The sequence below is a fragment of the Miniopterus schreibersii genome, assembly GCF_964146895.1.
Source record: "Miniopterus schreibersii genome assembly, chromosome: 15".
Classification (NCBI taxonomy): Eukaryota; Metazoa; Chordata; class Mammalia; order Chiroptera; family Miniopteridae; genus Miniopterus; species Miniopterus schreibersii.
In genome coordinates this window covers 13,993,810-14,016,906 of record NC_138115.1, presented here as the reverse complement: position 1 = coordinate 14,016,906, position 23,097 = coordinate 13,993,810, and the positions used below count along the sequence as shown (strand labels likewise).

At 47.7% G+C, this 23,097-nt stretch overlaps 1 protein-coding gene across 2 annotated transcripts in view; it reads right to left on the bottom strand.

Moving 5' to 3' along the window:
• The window catches only part of ARHGEF3 (Rho guanine nucleotide exchange factor 3), a 273,431-nt gene extending 258,832 nt beyond the window's left edge, over window positions 1-14,599 (bottom strand). The window contains exon 1 of one of the 2 annotated variants that reach the window (XM_081160293.1): window positions 14,513-14,599. The gene's annotated coding sequence lies outside the window, so the exon portion shown is untranslated. The remainder of the gene's footprint in view (window positions 1-14,512) is intronic. The other variant, XM_081160291.1, reaches the window with a different exon arrangement.
• Window positions 14,600-23,097: the final 8,498 nt, after the last annotated feature.

The window sequence follows — 23,097 nt, the reverse complement described above, 5'->3', positions numbered from 1 at the left end:
AGGGTAGGGAACCATGACGGAACCAGCCCGGGCCACAGGCCCCACCGGGGCTCAGAATGGGAACTGCTTCCAGAGGGAGAGGGCGGGAGGCTGGGCACGTGCCCAACCTGACACTCACTGTGGAGCGATCTACAATAGCAAAAAGCTGGACGCCGCCCAACAGCGCTGACCAAAACAACAAGGTTAAGTCAAGTTGCTACATCCACTTAGTGGAACATTATGTAGCTGTTTAACAAGTAATAAGCAGGAAGATTATGTAGCAACTTAAAAAAAAAAGAGGCTTACCAGGAGCGTGTGGTGGGAAAAGGCTCACCTCTTACATGTAACCATGTAAGAAAAAGTAAAAGGTAAGAAAAAATGCTGGCAACAATTATGTTATAACAACCCACAGACAGACAACAGTGTGGCAAAGGCTGGGGAAGGGGCGGGGGAGGGGGGGAGGGGGTCAATGGGGGGAAAAGGGGGGCATCTGTAAAGGTAAATTTTTAAAAAAATAATTGTGTCATAATGCAGGAATTATAAAATGTTTTTATATCTATTTTCCAAACTTTCATGTACATTCAACAAATATTTACTGAGTGTCAGCTTGGTGCCAGACGAGAGGCGGGGATATGGTTGTCAGCTTGGTGCCAGGCGAGATGCCGGGCTGTGGCAGGGAGCAGAATGTAAGAAAAGCCCCCGGCCTCATGGACTTGACATTCTGGGGGGAGGCAGACAACAGGCTGAGTACGGAAAACACGCCCCGTAGGAGACAGTGACGGCAGGGAGGAGGAAAAGATAAATGCAGGAGGCAGAGAGGAGTGCTCACAGGGCTGGTGACAGCTCAGATACGATCGAGAGAGATACGATCACCAAGGAAAGTGGCATGTGAGTAGAGGCTGACGGGAGCGAGGCCGAGCTATGCTGTGGACGTGCAGGACAGCGCATTCCGGTGGGGACACACGTCAAATGTCCCGAGGCGCCCAGCTAGAGGAGAGCTTTGCGGCTGATGTGGCTGGAGGGGGGCTCAAGGGACGGGCGGGCGAAGGAGGGCGTCGGAGAGGAAACGTGCCAGGCCGTGGGGGCTTCCAAGAAGTGTAAGGACGTCAGTTTTCGCTGTAAGAGGTTTGAGCAGAGCAGTGGCAGGCAGTCCGCCCAGCCCCCGAGAACCCCCGGCTCTGAATTGAGAATGAGCTGGAAGGAGGTCAGGACAGAGGACACAGGCCGGAGACCAGAAAAGAGAGGGCCACCATCATTCAGGCGGGAGGGGCGAGCGGCTGGGACCAGGGCAGGAAGCACTGGCCACATTCTAGGTATATTCTGAAAGTATACGCAGCGGGATTTTCTGATAAGTGTTGGATGAGAGACAGAAGAGTCAAGGATGAGACCCCAGGTTTCGGTCTGACCATCAGAAGGATGGAGCTGCCATTAACTGAGATGTTGTGACAAGAGGACCAGGAGAGGGAGGTGCCCTGGAAGCCAGGTGAAAAGGGGGCTTCAAGGAAGAGAAAGTGACCAACTACAGAACAGGCAGGATGGGGCCAGAGAACAGGCCACTGCGTGGAATGATGGGATCCAACGAGATCGGGGCACAGCATTATTCTTCACAGCCAACAGGTGGAGGCAACCCAGTGTCCCTCAACGTCTGAATGAACGAAATGGGGTATATGTACAATGGAATATTATTCAGCCTTTAAAAAGAAGACATTTCTGACACGTGCGATAAGATGAACCTTGAAAAAAAACATTATGCTAAGTGAAATAAGCAGGGCACACCAAACAAGGCAAATGGTGTCTTATTTGTACCGACTCCACCTATATTTGGTATCTAGAGCAGTTAAATTCATAGAAACAGAAAGCAGAATGGTGGTTGGTGGTTATCAGGGGCTGGGAGAGGGAGAAATGGGGAACCGTTGTTTAATGGATGTCGAGTTTCAGTTTTGCAAGATGAAAAAGTTCTGGAGATTGTTGCATAAAAATGTGAATATGCTTAACACCACTGAACTGGACAGTTTAAATGGTTCTGATGGCAAATTTTGTGTTATGAGCATCTTATCACAGTTTTTTAAAGTGGGAGAGAATGGAAAGCGAAGAATTGGAGTCAGCAAGTCTGGACAATATTTTCAAGAAGTTTGGCTCTGAACTGAAGAGAAATGGAGGCACAACTGGAGAAAGAAGTAGGGAGAAAAGAAGGTTTTGGTTGTGTTTTTTTATTAAGTTGGGAGAAATAACAGCATATTTGTCTGCTGATGGGACTGATCCAGAAGACAGTGTTCTTGGATGTTCAAATTACTTGCAAAATAAAAGCTATATTTGGGGGCAATGAAAATGTTCTGGAATTAAACAGTTGTAGTGGCTGCGAAACCTTGTGAGTATGCTAAAAACTACTCAATTGTATATTTTAAGAGGATCAATTTTATGGTATATAAATTCTATCTCAATAAAAATAAGATAAAATAAAAACTATAATAAATTTGATGCTGTCTGGATACCATGTTCTCATATATGGCCTGAGGTCCCACCCAGACAACCCCAGATCCAACAGTTGCTGTGGCCAGTGACCCAGGTCAGCTACCATGTGTGGTGGCTTGTGGCACAGGAGAGGAAGCAAAGTCTTCCAAGTTTAGGCTGAGACACAAACGCCACATAAAGCACACATGGCTCTGTTTACTTAGGACCATGAAGTCTCAGGTGTCTGATCTAAAAGTGAAAGGTAAGAAAAATCCATTCAACTCAAAGCATGAAAATCTGTGCACCCTCCTTGTGCCAGCCCATGCTGCCCCTCCCCCTCTCCCTCCCCTCCCCCCGTAATTCCATGGGAACTGGAGTTGGACTTACTTTGCAATCCATCATGGGAGAGGAAGTTCATTCTGAAATATTCCCGTTTGTAACAATATTACACTCTTGCTTCCCACTGCCTTTTCCCTTTCTTCTGAACGACTTCAAACAGTATCTTATCCCTGTGATGTTTAATTTTTTGTGTCAACTTTGCTAGACCATAGTGACCAGATATTTGGTCAAACATTATTCTAGATATTTCTATGAAGGTGCAGATATTTTTTACATGAAATTAATATTTAAATCAGTAGACTCTGAGTAAAACAGATTGTCCTTCATCATGTGGGTGGGCCTCATCCAATCAGTTGAAGACCTTAATAGAACAAAGACTGACCTTCCTTAGAACGAAGACTGAATTCTGCCAGCAGGCTGCCTTTGCACTCAAAATGCAACCCTTCCCTGAGTCTCCAGCCTGCTACTACCCTGCAGACTTTAAACCCTCCCACCAGCCTCCATAATCACAGAGAGGAATCACCAATTCCTTAAAATTCCTAGGAAGTATAACATCTGTCTATATATTGATCAAAGCCATCATACAGGATACATTTTTTATATGCAACTTTAAATGAAAAAGGGGAGTGTATTAATTCTGTATCCATTTTGTGACTACTTTTTCAATATATAAGAACTCATTAGGATATTACATTATACCCTATTCCTTAATCGCTACAAGAGATAGGTAGTGACCTGGATTTACAACATGAACTTTTAACAGGGCTCAGCCTTTCTGGGTTCAATCCCAGCTCCACTACTCACCCGCAGTGTGGCTCTGGGCAAGTTATATCTCTGTGTCTCACCCATAAAAATGAAGATAGTAAGACCCCCTTCATTAGGTGGTTGTGAGGATTAAATGAAATAGTAACAAGTAAAACATACAGTACATTGTCTAGTACGTTTTTCAAACAGCAGGTTTTGACCCATTAGTAAAATAAATTTAGTGGGTCTCACAACCATCATTTTCTAAAAAGTGTAAATTCACTAATGTAAAAAAGAATTATCAGAGGTGGCCTCAGATAGGAAAAAAAATACAGTTATCAGAGGACACACACTAGACAGGCATCAGGTAAGTACTGTCTTACAAACGCTGGTTTTAGACCTGCACACATTACAGTGTAGATTGATTTCTTACAATGGGTCACTGCCAAAAACAAGTGTGAAAAGCCAGACTCCACTGTATACTAAGTGCTCAATAAAATTTGGTAGCAGCAGCATCTCGCTCTAAAAGATAACTTTATTAGCATAATAAAGTAGAGCTGCTAACACTGGTATCAACTCTGACACTCACTGGCTGCAGCACTGTCGGGAGTCACTCCGCCTCCCTAAATTAACCTGCCAACTCTCTCTCCTCAAAGGATTCAAGCGGTCATTCAAATATTTTCTGACTCACAAGGCTGGCCAAGGGTTAGTGAGGCCCTGCCTAGCCCAAAACTCATGAAATGGGAGTGATTTAAGAAAACCACTTGAGTTTGCAAGACTGCACAGGGCTTTTGTAAAATTAAAGCCATGCTGGAGAGAAACGGTCCCCCCACCCCTGTGAGGGATGTGTCATAGACGGAGGTCACCCGAGGTCAGCTAAGCTGCACCTTCTGAGACTAGCAACTCGCTTCCTTGTTTGGAGGTTGGGTTATATCATTGTGTTTTTCCCCTAAATTTCCATGTGCACATGCGTGTGCACACACTCCTCGCTAAAGAACAGAAAATAAAATCCCTACAAACTGCCTAACAGCTGAGGTAAAGGGAACCTGCTAAACCAAAGGCGCTTAGGTTCTGAAGATCTCAGAGTAATTTCTACTGCAGCCCTGGCCGGGTGGCTCAGGTGGCTGGAGCGTAATCCCAGACACGAATAGGCTGCAGGTTCGATTCCCGGTCAGGGCATATACCTAGGTTGTGGGTTCGATCCCCAGTTAGGAAGGGGTGCATACGGGAGGCAACCAATTGATGTTTCTCTCTCTCTCCCCCCTCCCCCTTCTCTCTCTAAAAATATCAATAAGAACACATCCTCCAGTGAAGATTAAAAACAATTTCTATAGCATATAACATTTTCCCTCCAGAAACAAACTAAAACCTCAGCCCAAATTAATGCTTTTTAAATTGCTTCTTTGAAACACCAGTAATAAACAACTCCACCCCCCCACACACACACACACATTAGCGCTGTTTTGTTTAAAATGGAGCTCCTCCCCCCAGCTGAGGGTAAGCTGAGGTGCCAGTGGATTTGTAGTTTCCAGGGCAGTTCCCCAGGTTGTTCCTAAGTTTGGAAAACCTGGTTCCTATTGATCCACATGTAGGCTCTTCACTTCTTATTTCTTCTTCCATGAGGATACAGTCTTGGACTTGTGCCAAAGCATTACATCTGGAACGAGTCAGTGCATGTAGGGGTGTAAACTAATCTTATAAAATTTTAATAGTGATAGTAGTCCCTTCTTACTTTTATTCCATTCTTCAAACTACGATGCCAGTGAATTGGGGGGCCATGGGGGCACAAAAACGGCTTTAGCAGCAGAACCCTTTCCTTAAATGAAATGCTACCTCTTTGCCCAATAAATAGGACTAGTTAAAATGCAGCCTCACCCCAATACTCTGAGAGTCCCCAGGTCTCACCAAGCTTCTGAAGGCATGGAGGGAGGGAGTAAGGGGGGACCATTAGGGATCTCCACCATGCCCTCTGAATAGAGAAGCCAGGTCTGTCATGTGCTCAGTCAGTGCCAGATGCACTCCTATTTCACAAATTCAAGACTTAAATGTTTTATCCAAGGTCTCCAGCCTTAAATTAAATAATACACTATAGTGTGCCACTTTCTTCAACAAGGAAAAGAGAGGCCTAAGGCCCTGGATTTTTGTCTGCATGGCTTGACGGATGGGCCTCTGAGTATCTCCTAGGGAGGCTCAACGGCTAGGGGAGCTGAGTGACTGATGCACCCAGGAAAAAAGTACTTCAGGACCCAGACTTAATGTTGTTCAGAGGACAAAACTCCCACTGACCTACAGTCTTAACACAACCCCTATCAAAATCTCTGCTACCTGTTCTGCAAAAATTGACCGGCTGGTCCTAAAATTCATATAGGGAGCCAGAACAGCCAACAAAACAATCACAAAAAAGGCCAAGGTTGGAGGACTCACATTTCTTGATTTCAAAACGTGCTACAAAGCCACAGTAATCAAGACAGAACTGAGACAGTGGTACTGGCACAAGGACAGACATCTAGGTCAATGGAATAGAATGGAGAGTGCAGAAATAAATACTTACCTTTACGCCCAATTGATTTTTTTGTTTGTTTATTTTTGTTTAAAATATTACAGATGTCCCTTTTTCTCCCCAGTGACCCATTCCACCCCATTCCACCCCCCTCCCCAGTCCCTCTCCACACCGCTGTCCCTGTCCTTGGGTTGTGCATATATGGGTATGAGTTCTTTGGTTAATCTCTCCCCCTCCACCCCTCCACCCACCCTCCTCCGTCCCTCTGAGATTCGTCAGTCTGATCCATGCTTCCATGCCATTGAATCTATTCTGTTCAGATGCCAAGACAAGTCAATGGAAAGTACAGTATTTTCAAGAAATGGTGCTGGCACAACAGGATATCCATATGCAAAAGAATAAAGTTAGACCTCTACCTCACACTACACACAAAAAATTAACACAAAATGGATAAAGACCTAAGTCTGAGAGCTAAAAGTATAAAACCCTTAGAAGAAAACTTAGGTATAAATCTTCTTGACCTTGGATTAGGCAAAGGTTTCTTAGGTATGATACTAAAAGCACAAACCACACAAGAAAAATAGATAAATTGGACTTCATCAAATTAAAATCTTGTGCTTCAAAGGACACCATCAAGAAACTGAAAAGACAACCCACAAAATGGGAGAAACTATTTAAGAATCATGTATGTGATAAGGAACTGAATCTAGAATATATAAAGAACACTTATAACAATAATAAAAAGACAAATAACCAATTTTTAAAAGTAGATAAAGGGTCTGAATAGATATTTTTCCAAGAAAGATATACAAATAGCCAATAAGCACATGTAAAAATATTCAGCCAACACCATATTGGAGAGCAAAGCTGGTGGAATGATACTATCTGACATCAAAATTTAGTAGAAAGCCACAGAATTCAGGAGAGTGTACTACTGGCAAAAGAAAAAACAAATAGAGCAATGGAACAGAACGGAGAGCCCCGAAGTAGACCCACACGAATACAGTCAGCTGATCTTTGACAAAGGCACAAAGGCAATCCAATGGAGCAAAGACAGTCTCCAATAAATGGTGCTGGAACAAATGGACCTCCACATGCAAAAAAGTGCATCTAAACACAGACCTTGCACCCTTTATAAAATTAACTCAAAATAGATCACAGATCTACTTATAAAATGCAAAAGTATAAAACTCCTAGAAGAAAATCCAGGTGACCTTGGGTATATGGTGATGTCTTTTTAGATGAACCAAAACCACGATTCATGAAAGAAATAACTGAAACGCTTAGGCTTCATTAAAATTAAAAACTCCTCTGTAATAGACAATACAAGAGAATTAGAAGACAAGTCACAGACTGAGAGAAAATATTTGCAAAAGACACATGACAAGGGACTGTTATCTAAAATATGCAAAGAACTCATAAAATTCAATAATAAGAAAAAAAAAAAGGCCAAAGACCTTAACAGATACCTTACCAAAGAAGATATATTAACCGAAGAACTTATATGCGTAACCCATGGTCACAGACAATAGTACAGTGAAGGCTGGGGGTGGACAGAGAGGGTCAAAGAGGGGAGAAAAGGGGACCTCTGTAATACTTTCAACAATAAAGATAAGTTTTTTTCAAAAGATATATAGATGGCAAATAAGCATATGAAAAGATGCTCCACATCATTTGTCAGGGAAAAGCAAATTAAAAACAACAATGAGATGGCACTACACACTTATTAGAACGGTCAAAATCCAGAACACAGACAACACCAAATGCTGACAAGGATGTGGGGCAACAGGGACGCTCATTCATTGCTGGTGGGAATGCAAGATGGTACAGCCACTATGGAAGACAGTTTGGTGGTTTCTTACAAAACTAAACATACTCTTAACCCATATGATCCAGCAACTGGCGTCCTTAGTATTTACCCAAAGGAGCTGCAAACTTATGTCCACACAAAAAAACTGCACATGGATGTTTATAGCAGCCTTATTCATAATTGCCAAAACTTGGAAGCAACCAAGATGTCCTTTAGTAATTGAATGGATAAACTGTGGCACATCTAGACAATAAAATACTACTCGGTGCTAAAAAGTAATGAGCTATCAAGCCATGAAAAGATACAAAGGAACCTCAAATGCATATCACTGTATTATGTTTAAGAAGCCAATCTGGGAAGACTACATACTATGTGATTCCAAGTATATGATATTCTAGAAAAGGCAAAACTACGGAGACAAAAAGATCAGTGGTTATGGTGGGGGGTGGGGAGGTACAATGAATCGGTGGAGCACAGAGAATTTTTAGGTAAGTGAAAATACTCTGTATGACATTATACATTTGTTCACACCTACTGAAAGTACAACAGCAAAAGTGAGCCCTTAGGTTCAAACTCCTGACTCTGGGTGATCATGATGTGTTAGTGTATGTTCGTCCTTGGTAACCACTGCACCACTCTTGGCGAATGATGTTGATAATGGTGGACGCTGTGCATGTGTAGGAGCAGAAGGTATAGAGGGAAACTCTGTATCTCTTTCTCAATTTTATTATAAACTCAAAAACTTCTCAAAAAATAAAAATAACTAGTCCACACTACTAGCCATTAGGGAAATAAAAATCAAAACCGCAATGAGATAGCACTTCACACGCACTGGGATGGCTGTGATAAAAAAGATGGGCAGTAACAAGCGCCTGGGAGGACGTGAAACAGCGGGAATCCTCATACATGGTTGGTGAAGTTGCGAAATGGTGTAGTCACTTCGGGAAACTTTAGGCAGTTCCTCAGGATGTTACACGCAGGGTTACCATCCGACCTGCAGTGGCACTGCCAGGCAGGTGGCCCAGGGAACCGAGCGCAGGATTTCCACCGAACCTCTACCCTCTTTCAGGGGGAGGGGAGCAAGGGCAGGTAAAAAGAGGAGAGGGGCTATGGCCAGAGAAAAGTGCCCTTGGACGAGTGACTAAAGGGAAAAAAATCAGTTGGAGAACAAGACCTAGGAAATGAGCCCATTGTGCTGGTTTTTAAAGATATTCACAGGTACACACACCTGAAGGTAAAAACAGAGAAACACACAGCCACCTGATCATAAACGTTCTCTCTGGAAGCGATTCGTTACTTGCTCTACAACTTCTGATTTGTTTGCATTATGTATACTAATATAATTAGGCTTTCTCACGCAAAAAAAAAAGCATTTTTTCTAGCTAAAAGGGACAGGAGAAGGAAGCAGCCACTGGGGTTGGGCCGTGCGGGGCGTCTGAAAGCGGACAAGAGCCAAAGAGATTCCAAGTCGGGGGACAAGCAGGAGCACAGACGTGAACGTGAAAGCCCCTGAGGCACCCGGGGGACTGTTGGCTCAGATCCACCAGAGGGTCTAGCGGGCGACGTGGGGTGGGGTGTGGTGAAGAGAAAGAATCGGAACAGTAAGTTGAAGCAGCCAGGCTACAAGGGTGTTGTATACCCTCCAGAGACCAAGGGCCATGGGACCACTGTAGGCCGGGGGCTGGGGAGACTGGTGTGAAAGCACCATGAGAGAGGATGGGGGGCCATCGTGATTGGGCAGGAAGTCTTGGTGGCATCTCACGCCTCGCCTCTGTCACAATAAGCCGACCCCCAACCCCATCATCCAGATCTGGCTCCTAATAAGATTGTCTCCAAAAAGGATAGTGCCCACCCTTGGTAAAGTCTCCAAATCTGAATGATGAACTTCCATCGTGTGGGCACACCGTTCCTACAGGAGCACAAAGCGGTAATGCAGCGGCCTGGGTCAGCTTAGTCATTAGGTGATGCCACAGCCAGCCCTTCCCGCATGCTGGCTGTCGTAGGGATAAGCACTTGTCAAGTAATTTCTCACTGAATCCTCACAGCAAACCTATGAGGTATAGCCAAGCACTGTCCCCACTTACAGACGATAAAACTGAGGCTAAGAGAAGTTAGGCACAAGGTCACTCCACTAGTAATAGTGGAGCTGAGATTGGAACACAGGACCCTAACTGTGTTCCCGTCTCTACAACCTCCAGACATTTCAATTTGCCTCAAAGGCAGCCAGTGCACTGCTCTGGCTTCCAGGAAAATATTACTGAGCTCAGACCTGGAGAAGAATTCAAGGCTTGGGGTTCTATCAGCAGGAACAGCAAATCCAGACCCACAAAGTTGCCATGTGCTAGCTGGAAGTAGAGGTGGGCTTTTGTTTTTCTTTCTTTTCTTTTTTTAATTTTAATTTTTTAACCCTCACCCAAGGATATGATTTTCATTGCTTTTCAGGGAGAGTGGAAGGGGGAGAAAGAGAGAGAGAGAGAAACATTGATGGGAGAGAGACACACTGATTGGTTGCCTCCCACACACACCCCAACTGGGGCCAAGAATTGAGCCTACAACCGAGGTACATGCCCTTGGCCAGAATCGAACCCAGGACCCTTCAGTTCGCTGGATGATGCTCTAACCACTGGGCCAGACCAGCTAGGGCAGAGGCGGGTTTTGGGACAAGGAACCGAATTGGACTATTAAATAACTATCTGGTCTTTAGCAAGCTGAGCCAGGCAAGACACCAAATGCCTCCTCTGTTCTTCTCCAACCCTGGGCAAGGTCCCCAGCCTCTCTTTCTGGAGCACTCTGGTTTTAACTTGGGCTCCATGTTCAGTTCTGCCCTGACTTGTGGGTCCTCCTTGGAAAAGTCAGGAGACATGTGGGAAATGAAGGCAATGACTTCCTGCAGCCTTGTTGTTTAGTGACCACCAGTGAGCCTGAAGCATCCACCTAACATCCCAACAAATGCTCACTGTGCCAGGGACTGAGGGGTTGACTGGGAACAGCCTCTGCCTTCCAGAGTTGACTCCGTGGGGATGTGCACCAAAGTGAGGCCGGTTTGAGACATCTAAAAACACCCACCTCTCCGGACACTGCTGAATAAATCTTCTGGAAAGATCCTCCTCATCTCCAGCTCTCCTGATACAACTGAACAGAGCCCCAGGGAGACACACAGTTGGCAAGTTATTCATCACTCCACCTCTCCATCTCCTGGTCTACAAGATGGGGATACTAAGAGGGCTGTGCCCCAGGATAGTTGTAGATAATATCTGAGGATGTCAGTGCAGAGTTCACAGCACAAGGCAGAGCCATTCAGATCAACTGGCTGCTCTGTCAGTTCCCTTTTCACAGTATACTCACACACACACACGCACACACTCTATCTGGACCCTTGCGCATGCTGTTCTCCCATCCCACGCCACCCTCTACTAAGGGTGATATGTAACCATACCTTTGTTTGTTCTTATATGTCCCTTTTTCCAAGAAGCCTCCCTATCATACCACCTCCCCAATATTACACATGAAGAAACCAAGGCTCAGAAAGGTTAAGCTACTGCTTCAAGGTCATACGACCAAGATCTCATGTCTTAAGGAGTCTTATGTTGTGTTAAATAACATCAATTGATCAATTAATCAACCAATCACTGCAGAGAATGGGAAGGAAGCATCTCCTGGTCCACAATCGTATGCATTTTGATCTCATTTTTCCACCAAAGCCTTGCTAAGTACCTCCAGGTGGTTCCTTCTAGGTGATGAAGTGAATGTAACCAAATGGCACAAGGGTCCATGTCCAGGGCACGTGGGGTGAGGCGAGTCTTACTATGTGCAGAGTTATAATTCTAGCAGTGCCCCCTAGGCTCATGCTCACAGCCCACAAGGCAGTTTTAAGAAACACCGTCACTCTAGGTTCCACCCTCTGGAAAAGAAGGCACAAGCCTTCTGGTCAACCAGACAACACAAACACACGCACAATGCCGAGATATTACTACGGCCACCTGCCAGGGTTGGGGGAGGAGATGGGAAAGGTCCTGCCCACACTGCCTCATTCCCCTCTCCCTTCCCCAGTGAGACAGACCATGTCCAGAGCTCAAGACTGGCCATACCAGGGATTCAACCACAACTTGGGTCCCACACCTTTCCTCCAATGGAATAGGCTGTCTTGGGAGGCAATGAGTTCCCTGCCACCGGAGGATTCAAGCTCCAGTTAGCAATAAATAGGAACAGAAGTTGCAGAGGTGGCTTAAACAGCAGGTTGAACTTTTAAACGTCGAAGGTCACTTTTAACCCAGAACTCCTAATGGCCAGTTCCTTTGCATTTCACTACTCTTAAAAGCTACTCGGCCTCACCTCATTTCATTCAGTGGATGCTCGTTCATTCTGTCACTCAGGGACCACTTATTGAGCATCTACTGTGTGCCAGGGGCCAGAGTGCAGTGGTGAACAGGGCAACAGTTCTATCCTCAAGGATTTTACATTCTCCTGGCTGGAAGCAGACAATAAACCCATAAATAGATACATGAGTAGGACCATTTCAGGTAAGCTCCATGAAAAAAGTACAATGGGAGAATGTAACAGAAACTAATGGGGGAAGTGGCTGCTTTGGACAGAGGAGTCAGGGAAACCTCCTCTACAGAGGAGACATCTGAGCAGGAAATGCCAGACACCAGAAGAAGTGGTGGAAGAGTGTACTCAGCAGAGGGAAGAGCATGTGCAAAAGTCCTGAGGTCTCCTGACAGCTTGAGCTCAAATTTTCAACTGCATCCGATCCTAAAGGCCCCACCATAGGAAAACATCATATCACCTACCCCCAAGGCCTGCCTTCTCCTTTCCTCAATTGACTTCTTTATCAGATTTTTTCACGTCAAGGTAGATCTGAATTTTCCACTGGGAGGTGTGCTCTGAGAGAGACCACAAAGGAACACCACAAACGTCTGCACCTCCATGTCCAGGAGGCAGAGGTAATACTGACATCTCAACTCCCTAAATATCTGTACTTGCCCCGGCCGGGGGCTAAGAATCCACATCTCCCCACCAGCAATTCAGGGTCCACTTTTGTGGGGTGCTGTTTTTTGCAGAATATAATGAAAAGGGACCCCTCTGGAAAAACACACCCATACTCTAAGCACCTCGTCTACATTTCAGGAGGTTCCTGGAGCCCCAGGTTCAAGACTCCTGTCTATGGTTACCACTGCCATAAGAAACTAAACTGGTGCAACCCAGGGAGACTGATGAAGGGGACAATCTGCTGGAGGCGAATAAATGGAGGGGAGGGGACAAGATCAGGCCCTTGGGCTCCTAAATAGACTCCCACACTCACAGAGACTAGAGAATGTCAGGCTGTCAGGGGGCCCAAGGCCTGAAGGAATTTAAGTGAAACTTTATCCACTCCACCCCAGAGAGGCAAACATCCAGTTACACCCCAGAGCTTCCAAAGGACATAAGAGACCCCCATGTCCCAAGAGTGTCCTTAACAAAGGTCATCTCTAATCTCACATTCTGAGATACATTTTGCACAGGGCTGGTTAACCCCGGTGTTTCAGGCTGAAGGGGACACCACCGCTGCTGTCTGAAGAAGCAGCCCCTCCAGAGCAGAAAGGGAGGGAGCAAAACCTGCTCACCCTCCTCACGAGGGGGGGGGGCTAGGGATGGGAACGCCCTGTTCCACAGGTGTCAGCCATAATCACAGAACTTACCCTGTACCAGGCACAATTTTAAGACCTTTAGCCTTACACAACCCTTCCAGGTTTGTATTATGATCATCCCCATTTTACAGATAGGAAACTGAGGCATAGATAGGTGAAGTAACTTGCCCAAGGTTACACTGCACAGCACAGCTCTTCACTTCCACACCCGAGGGAAGAAAGCGGTTATACCGGGTAATGCATAAACTGCTTAAAAACAAGTGTCCGTTCGGGCATTAAGTGATGCAAGAGCCCCCTCGGAACACGCGCTCTGCTTCTGCACCGAGGCCGCGGATAATGCAAAGGCGGTTCTTCCTCGTGGCAAAGCCCAAGGGAACCCCTTTCCACCCGGCTCGTCAGCTCCTCACTCAGAAAACGCTCACCCGTCTCCGGCTGCGCGGCTCGGGGTTCACCTGAACCCCTGGGATCCGCCTCCCTCGTCCCGTCGCCGGGTCCTCTGGCCGCGCAGTTTAAAAGATGCCGCGCGGGCTCAAGGGTGGGCCCCGAACCTCGGGCGCCGCCCCGCGCGCTCCGGGCCGGGTCCCCCGCGGCGAAGGGACCGGCGCCGGGCGAGCCAGGACCTGCGGCGCCCCGCGCGGCTCTGACCCGCGGGCGCCCCACCAGGCTGGGAGGGCACCAGGGAGAGGGGCTGCGTCCCCGGACAGGTGGCGCCTCCCTCCCCGGAAGTGGCTCCGGGAACTTTCGTCCGAGCGACCGGGGGACCGAAGTCAGGGTCTCCGGCGGGAGCCGGGGTCCGGGCTGGCGGGGCCTCTGCCCGCCGGGGCCGCCCCAGCGCGCGTCGGGCGTCCCAAGCCCCCCAGCCCCGGGCGCGAGCAGAGCCTGCAGCGCACGGAGACCCGCGTGAGCCGCTCGGAGGGGGGTGGGGGTCCCGCTCTGGGGCTCCGAGTTAGGCCGGGGAGGGGCCAGCCCGAGAGAGTGTCCAGCGCCGGGTGTCTAGCGGGGTGTCCACCCAGGGAGGTTCTAGAGGAGGGGTGGGGTTCCCCGCCAGCCGCCGACACTCACCTCTGCTGGGGCAGGCGCAGCCCTGCGGGGCTGGAGAGCGCACCGCTGGCGGTGGCGCTAGTGGCAGCGGCTCTGGGGGCGGCACCCCGGGGCGGGGCGGGGCGGGGCGGGGAGGCCCCGCGGGCCACGTGGGCTGGAGGCGGGCCCACGACCCCCCGCGGAGGCCGAAACAGGGTGGCAGGGGACCCCGATGCAGTTCCGCTGGGCCACCGCTGGGCCACCGCTGGGCACTCCGGCCTCCCCAGGTTCTGCCGCTTCCTGGGAAGGCTAGGAAGGGAGGCGGGAGGAGGGGGATCTGGCCCGTGGAGCATCCCCCCCACACACACCTAATCCAGACTCCAGAGGAGAGAGTTTACCCAGCCCTGGCTCCCGCTCCCCCAGCCTAGAAGGCGCAGCGCACACCCCAGGGTCAGATCCTGGGACAGGTATCGGGAGGGGACTGTGGCGACACCGGCTCCAGGGGTAGCAGGGGGTGCCCTAGTCTGCGAAGGCGAAGGCGAGGGCCAGGGCCAGGGCCAGGGCGAGGGCAGGAGCCTACGTGTGGAGCCCCACCCTGGCCGCTAGGCTGACCTTGAGCGTGCTGGGTCTTGCCCAAGCCTCACTTTCCTCGACTGTGGGGGTGAGAATGCAGAGGAGCCTCCAGCAGTCCTCGTGCTCTAGCAGGTTCTCAGGAATCTCCGGTTTGTGGGCAGATGCAGAGCCTGAAAGAGCGGCAGCCAGCAGTGGCAGCCAGCCGTGGCCTGGGTCGCCGGAGAAATGAACGTGGGAATCTAAAGAAAACTTTTTTTTGGCATTCATTCATTCATTCATTCATTCATTCGACAGATAAACGCTTACTGTCCTCCGGGCCTCATAAAATAAAGAATGCCCTATACCGCAGGCTCCATGATAATAAAAATCCAAAATTCATTAGTTGTTTTCATGTGCTTCCTCTACTTGAGCATTGATTAACAGCCTTGTGAGGTGGAGGGGTTGTGTGGGCCCACTTCTCAGATGAAGTAACTGAAGTTTAGAGACGTGAGGCCAGCCCCCAGGTCAGAGGAGCCCAAATCAGCTCAGGGGCCAAGGCTCTTGCCAGGCTGATCCTCAGGTAAGTGGCAGGACCAGGGCTCTAAGTGGACCTCCTCACTTTCTCCAGGGGGTGAGCTAAAACAGCCTCCCCCACCACAATTCTACCTCACCTTCCGTGGGGGCGAGTTGAGGGCTCCCTGGGAGGCACCTGCCCTCACAGCAGCAGCTGGGATGTAGCTCTCCCAGTTCAGGCCCCAGGACTGCACGAGGTGTTCAGAACTTTCTCTGGCATGGCTGAGACTTTCTTCATTGCAAACCCCTGTCTCTCCTTGCAGGCACTCAGCCTCAAAGTGCTGGTGGCCTCTTCCTGGCCCACAGCCTGCCTTTTGAGCCAAAAACTGAGCATCTTGAGCAAACCAACATTCATTCCAACAGCTGTAACTTCATTCCACTTCAGTTTCAAAGGGGCTCCTTGACCCCAAACTCAGTGCCTCTTGACCCATTCGTTTCCTGTTCAAGTAACATACACCCTCCCTAGCACTACATTTCCAAGGGCAAAACCTGTATCCAGGGCCTCAGGCCTCAATCTTTCCCCAAAAACTTTTGTAATTCTCCCTGCTCTACACTGTGGAAGAGTGTACAGCCAGCCATGTTGATTAAGTAATGATAACCCAGAGCTCAGCAGGCACTTCAGACCTACACACCAACACCTGGTGTTCTACCCAGCAGCCTGGTCAAAGATAAAAGTTTTATTTCCATTAGATTCCATTTAACAACGATTTGAGCATCTGCTACATACCACTGAATTCTGTCACACAGACAGACACAGTCTCTGACCTCATGAGCTCACAGCTGATGAGGAAACAGAACCCTCATCAGTTAGGGAGTAGGATGTGGTGAGAGACAGGCTGCAGGAAGCCCCGGCCCAGATTCAGGCATACGGAGGCTTCCTGTGGGAAGCAGGCCTTGGCTAAGACCTGACCAGGCAGGGGAACCAGGTAGAGCAAAGGTGGAGAGAATAGGAGGTATGGAAGCCCAGAGGTGAGAGAGCACAGGGCACACTTCTGGAGAGAGGCAGGTGGGGGAGTAAAGGGGCTGGAAGGGCCTTGATGGCCAAGGTGAGACACCAGACCTTGACCATTGAAAGGTTCAGGATGCTGAGTGAGGAACAGATATAGTGGCTGAAAGTCTTCTGTACACAGTAAAGGCAAGTGCATTTTTATTATTACTAAGGGCAAACTCCTTAACTTCCCTATTTAATAAATCAGGGTTCCCAGAAATCAAAATAGATCTGTAAGTAGAATCTGTAGATTCAAACAAATCAATTTAGAGATTCCAAGAGGATGGCAGATTAAGTGGAACTAATCTAGGGGTGCTGGTTCTGGGGATAGAGCTCCGAGGGCAACCATCTGGATTTCTGTGCTGAGTCATTCCTCCATACTGCAGAGGACATATTTCTCAGACAGATCTTTACCATCCAGGCAGCTTTTGCGGGAAGGGGGGGGGGGGAGCAATTGCCCCACCCTGTTGGAAAACCTCTCAGCCTTTCCCTGTGTTTATACCTAGCTGTGGTCTACAGCCTGAGGCTCATTCAGAGATAACAATCAGCCTGCAGGCAAAGGCAGATCACTAGGTATTTTGAGTCCTTGCCTGATCTGTTTCTGAACCCGAGGCTTGGAAAAGCAGACCTTGGTGCACTTCTTGGTCCTTTCCAAACTTAACCAAGGAGGTAAAAGACCTGTACTCGGAAAACTACAGGACATCATATTTCTGGTTATATCCTGGTTATACTCTAAAGTGGAATTACTGAAAGGGACATTCAGCTTTTCCTCCTGTAGCACTGCACAGATGTACAGATGCTCCCTCTTCTTCCCACCCATCCCCTTTGGCTTTGGAAAGGTGTAGGACATCATATTGGTGAAGCAACGCTAACTTGGTGCAGTCTTCACCCAGGGGATGGCGACTCCTGTATAAGGATTAAGGTGTCCATCTTATTGTTCAGGCCTAAGCAATGCTAATTAAAGGCTTCTCTGAAAGCAAGTCCCTTCTGCTCACATAATCCTGGTTAGAGGAACACCTGAGAAGCAAGGCTGAGTGGTGGAGTGGAAAGACAGACAAAGGCTTTGGAGTAGGCAATGAATGGGTTCAATCCAACCTGGGTCCTGCCTGGAGGGTGGGATGCTTACATAATCACACAAGCTAAGCTAACTCCTGAAGGCACACAGTAGGACCTAGATCAGGTCTGACAGTGGTCAGGGAATGTTTGACTGCAAAGGAGGGATGGAGAGAGAGTGGGTGTTTCAGGCAGAAGAAACAGCATATGCAAAGGCCTCAGGGCAGGAACAAATGAGTGAGGAATCTTTAAAAAGTCTGGTATGGACATAGAGAAGAAAGGGACATAGATAGAAACAGTTTGCAGGAGCAAAGTTGGAACTTTAGTGTTGAACTCCAGGGTCATTGGCGGTTTCAAACAGGGAGTGACACCTGATAAGTCGCCATCTCCTGCGAAGGCCTCTGCCAGCTGCCCTGAAGAACTGAGACCTTCAGGAGACAGGAAATCCAGTACTGTTATCTAGCCCATCAGTTACCCAGGCCAGGAGACATTTGTGGGATCCCACTTTATAACTGCACACCCATTAACCTACCCCAGGTAACCATATCCCCACAGGTAGGGGGCTCACCATGTGCTAGGCTCTGTGCCCAGAACTGCACCTGGCCTCACATTCAAGCCTCACGACAGCCCTGTTAGGTATAGAACTAGAACTCATCCTCCAGAAGGAAAAACTAAGTCCTAGCCAGGTCAAGTCATCTGCCTACCGGCACACAGAGAACAACAGACTGGGATCTAAGTTGAGAATGCCTGAGACCAAAGCCCCTCTTTAATCATAGTGCTAAAAACAATATAGTAAAATAATCTCACCAATAAGAATGCCAATCACACACAAGTGTGCCGAGCATTGAAGTACATCTAACTTCAGGTACACAAACCAAAGGCAAGACCTGACCAGTTTGCATTCTGCCACCAGGCATGCTCTACAATCTTTCTTTGCTACAAGTTCTCTGTGACCTGACCTTGACCAGCCCAGTGGAAAACATCTACAGCTTATCTAGAAGCTGACATCTGCCCACTCCCTGGAAGGTTCATGACCATCAAGAATGGAAAAGCCAGGCAGAGGCGTCTGATCCTGAAGGACCATTTATTGGATCTCTGCCCCCTTCCAACTTCTAAAAGTCAGAAAATTCTCCTGACTCCATACTGATAGTCGGTTATAGAAATGCTTTGGTTCACATTCAGAGTGGAGTGTGGTCTACTGTCTGGCACAGGGGCCTTGAAGCAGCAAGTCCAGATAAATGTGTCTCTACTGGGGCTAGAAGGCAACCAGGAAGAGAAGCCTGGTGAATGGAACATCAGAAGATCTCAAGAGTTTATGGTCAACTGTCACAGGCTATGTACAGTCAGCTATTAATAACCCCAGAGTTACTGTCTTAATTTAATTTTGCTAGGAGCTCGTCCCCCTCTTCAACGCACATCCCTTCCTTCCTGGACCACTACCAAATCAGCCAGGCATGGTCCCTGGGCTGAAGAGCCTATGAACAGGGAAGTCCCTCCCACCTATTTCCTCCATATGGTTCCCCAAAAGCCCAAGACCTGCTCTTGCACAGAATAATTAATAGCCATGATTTACCAAGTGGACAATGGCCTTGGGTGCTTTATAGACCTCATCACATTCAATCCTCACAAAAATCCTATGCAGCGGGAATTAGTCCTATCTTGAAGATTAAAAAAACTGAGGTTCAGAGCAATTAGGCAATTTACCTACAGTCCCATAGATAGAAAAAGGTGCAGTCAGGAGGACAGGGATCATGTGTGCATTTTATCCATCACTATGTCCCCAGTACACCCTTTAGACTTTCAAAAAAATGTTGTAAAAAGTTTGTATCATGTATAGATATGATGGATGGTGCAATATCCCCTCCAGAAAGAGGCCAGGGAGCCAAGCCCACTGATCTTGATTACTTCCCCTTAATCCCAAAGAATCCACTTGAATTTCGTCACATTGCAAAAGGCCTTTTTTCATGTTTTTCCCATCTTCCCTTCATTGTATCCTCTGCCTGTCCTGTTCTTGGACTTTGTGTTTGTTCCTGTGGACAGTGAGCACAGGGTGTAATGAGAGTGGAGGTGGAGAACATTTATTGAGGACCCACTACACTCAGGACAGCAAAGATACTTTGTATCTCCTCCCTATTCCACCTGCTTAGCTTACTGCCTGTAGTCTTTTACTAGACTAAAGAAAAATGAGATTTTTTTTTTTGGTCTAATTAAAGCCTACACGAGGAAGCTGGTCTTTGCTACCACTAAAGTTTGCATTTCTAAAAAATAAAGTAAACCCACTGGGGAGGCCCACAGATGCTGGCTACAGTAAGAACCCTAAGGAGTTGTAAAAACAGACTGCTTTCTAACACCATGGTAAAAAGTAGGGCCTCTCATGCTGTCCAAAGAGGATTCCCCTCCCCCGTAGAAAGTACGAGCTGCAATTTTTATCTTAATGTAAGAAAAGGAAAGAAATTCACTGACTTTTCCAGACAAGTCCTTTTAAATCCATTTGCTTAACCTCTGAACCAAATTTACTCTCAGTATTAGGACTGAAAAGGAAACCAAGTCCCCATAACTTGCTACTAAAGGTTCTTTCTTTTCCTTATAAATGACACTGAGGGACAGGGTATTCAGTGAGTAAGGGTGCTTCAGACATCTGAATCCCAACACTGACAAACCTGTGCCCTCAGCAAAGCTGCCTGACTGCCAAGTCTTAGAATCTCAAAAATGAGGGTGCTAATAGTACCTTCCAAAAGACATGAGGAGCACTTGGAGCAGGAATTAGCCACGTTACCATTCAAAGGTTGTCTGTCATCACTTCCTCTCTGCCATCACTACCATTATGGGAAAGCCCTCTACCTGGATGGCTACACCTTCACCAAGGGACATAGCAGCCGAGGCAGGGTTTGCCACAGTTCACATCCCGGCTCTACCCCTAACCAGCTGTGAAATCAGGAGTCAGTGGCAGCCTCTCTGAGCCTGTTTCCTTGTCTATAAAATGGGAACAGCAAGATTACCCACCTTGAAGAGAAGCTGTGAAAATAACTGAGCTGACGACGTGTAAAGCACTTGGCGCTCAAAGACACTGACTCTTAGAAATAAGGAGAAACAGCAGAGAGCATGGGATAGAAGAAATCAGTGAGCACACGACAAGCAGTATCCTAGATAAGTAAACAGAAAAAATGAAGGCTACGCCAAAAGGCAAGACAGTGACAGAATTCCCCCCTCTTGGGGACCTAGAGTGCTTCGCTCGGAGCTGTTTACCACTCCTTCTGTTGGGAGGGAGGGAGAGGGGGGAAGGGACAAGGAAAACTCGATTTTTAAAGCCTGATGCTCCCAAGACCTAACCCTCCACCATGTTCTTTTTGGGTAATGGCCCTTGCATCTGTGGTTGCTTCGTCAGCAGATGTAAAACCCAGAGATATCTGGGTTTATATTTACTGAAATATAAATATACTATCTTATCTGACTAAATTTATTGAAAAAAAAAACCCACAGGTAGGGGGACCTGCACAGTTCAAACCCATGTTGTTCAAGGGTCAACTGAACTACGTGCCAGGAAGCACCTTACGTCCATCACCCTGTTCAATTCACCACCTGTGAAGTAGAGCCTTTGACTGGTCCAGTCTATGGGTGAGAAGCTAAGGCCCAGAGATGCAGTCACAGGGTCACAATGATAGCAGCAGAGCTGAGACCTGATCCTGGGCACGGAGAAGTCAGCCCATAGAACAAAGGAGGAGGGACATTTTGTCAGAATGAGCAGGCACCTCTTTTTCTGTTAATGACAGGAAATGTGTTATGGCTCCCAAATTATAAATAACAGCTCTTTTCAAATTTCTGCCAAGAAAGTCCATTTGTTCTGAGATTCAAGTTTCTGTTTTCTTTTGTTAATCCTTACCAGAGGATATTTTTTCCATTAATTTTTAGAAAGAGTGGAAGGCACGGAGGGAGGGAGAGAGATGTTAGATGGGCCTGTTAGATGGGCCAGGTACAGAAACCCAGGTACAGAAACTCAGGTACAGAAACTCACCAAGGTAGGAAGCCCTGGATGACTAGCAAAGGGTGAAACTGGGAAAACAAGAACCTTGTCCCCAGGGTAACCTATCCTCCCCTACCACTGGTCATGTGGTTTAGACGCCCTGAGCATTCCTCCCTAAAGATAACATCCAGCCCTCAGTTGTGTATCAGCTCCAGGCCCAGATAAGCAGCGAAACCAGACAACTGGCACCATGGCTGCCTCAGGACCAGATACATTGACTAATGATCCCCTGCCCTGGCACCGACCAATCAGTGGAGACCAGGACCCTGAAAGAGCACACTGGGAATGCTGATGAATATTCTATTTAGACCCTCCTCTGAGACCTCCCCTCAGATTCCCACCTGCAAGAAAAGAGATAAATACACTCAGGACAAAGGCCCAGTGCTGGCTCTCCACCAGGGGAGCACGCCAGCACCACCTCCATCCCTCCAAGAGGACCACACAAGACTTACAACCAGGGGAGCAATGGGCACCTGCAACTTGTCCTGGGCTTACCCCCTAAACCTGTCTCCAAGGCGCCCCTCTCTCTCTCCGACCTCTCAGTGAGCCAAAGCAGCCCAGCCTGGGTTCTCCTGTTGCTCCTATGCTCTTCCTTGTTTCACTGTCCCAAGTATATTTTCCTGCCACCATGGACCCAATACCCTTTGGCTCAGTGCTATGTAGCCCTTCCCTTTGGATATCCCATCCCCTTTAAACAAATTTTTCTTTATTCACCGTCTGAGATGCTCTTTATTTAGCCTGCCCTCAAACCATCACGTTAACCTTTTAAGAGAGAGAAAAACATCGATGTGAGCGAGACACACCAATTGGTTGCCTCCCACATGTGGGGCTGGGGATGGAACCTGCAACCCAGGTATGTGACCTGGACCAGGAATCAAACCCAAGACCCTTCAACACGTGGATCGACGCTCTAACCACTGAGAATACCGGCCAGGGCTCAAGTTTGTCTTTTTTAAATTATGTTATTTATTTATTTAATATAGAGAGAGGAAGGGAAAGGGAGAGACAGAAACATTGATGAGAGAGAAACATCGATCAGTTGCCTCCTGCGCTCCCCATACTGGGGATCGAGCCTGCAACCACTGGGGGAATGTGCTGACTGGGAATCAAACCAGTGACCTCCTGGTGCATGGGATGACACTCAGTCACTGAGCCACACAGGCTGGGCTCAAATTTCTTTTTTTTTTTTCAAGTTTCTTAATGTAAGTATTCCTGTTCCTGCTCCAGACACCACAGAGGCAATAGGCACCTGACCACTGGAGGATGAGATACGCAGTCAAGGGCAACAGGTTCCTTTTCTCTTAAAATGCAAGACATACTGGCCGCCTTCACCCTGGATACTCTCTCCCCTTCTCAGAGGGAGAGTGCTCAGAAAACTCTGCTAGGAACCCCAGCTATTCAGGAAACAGGAAAGATAATCTAGAATAATGAACCACCATA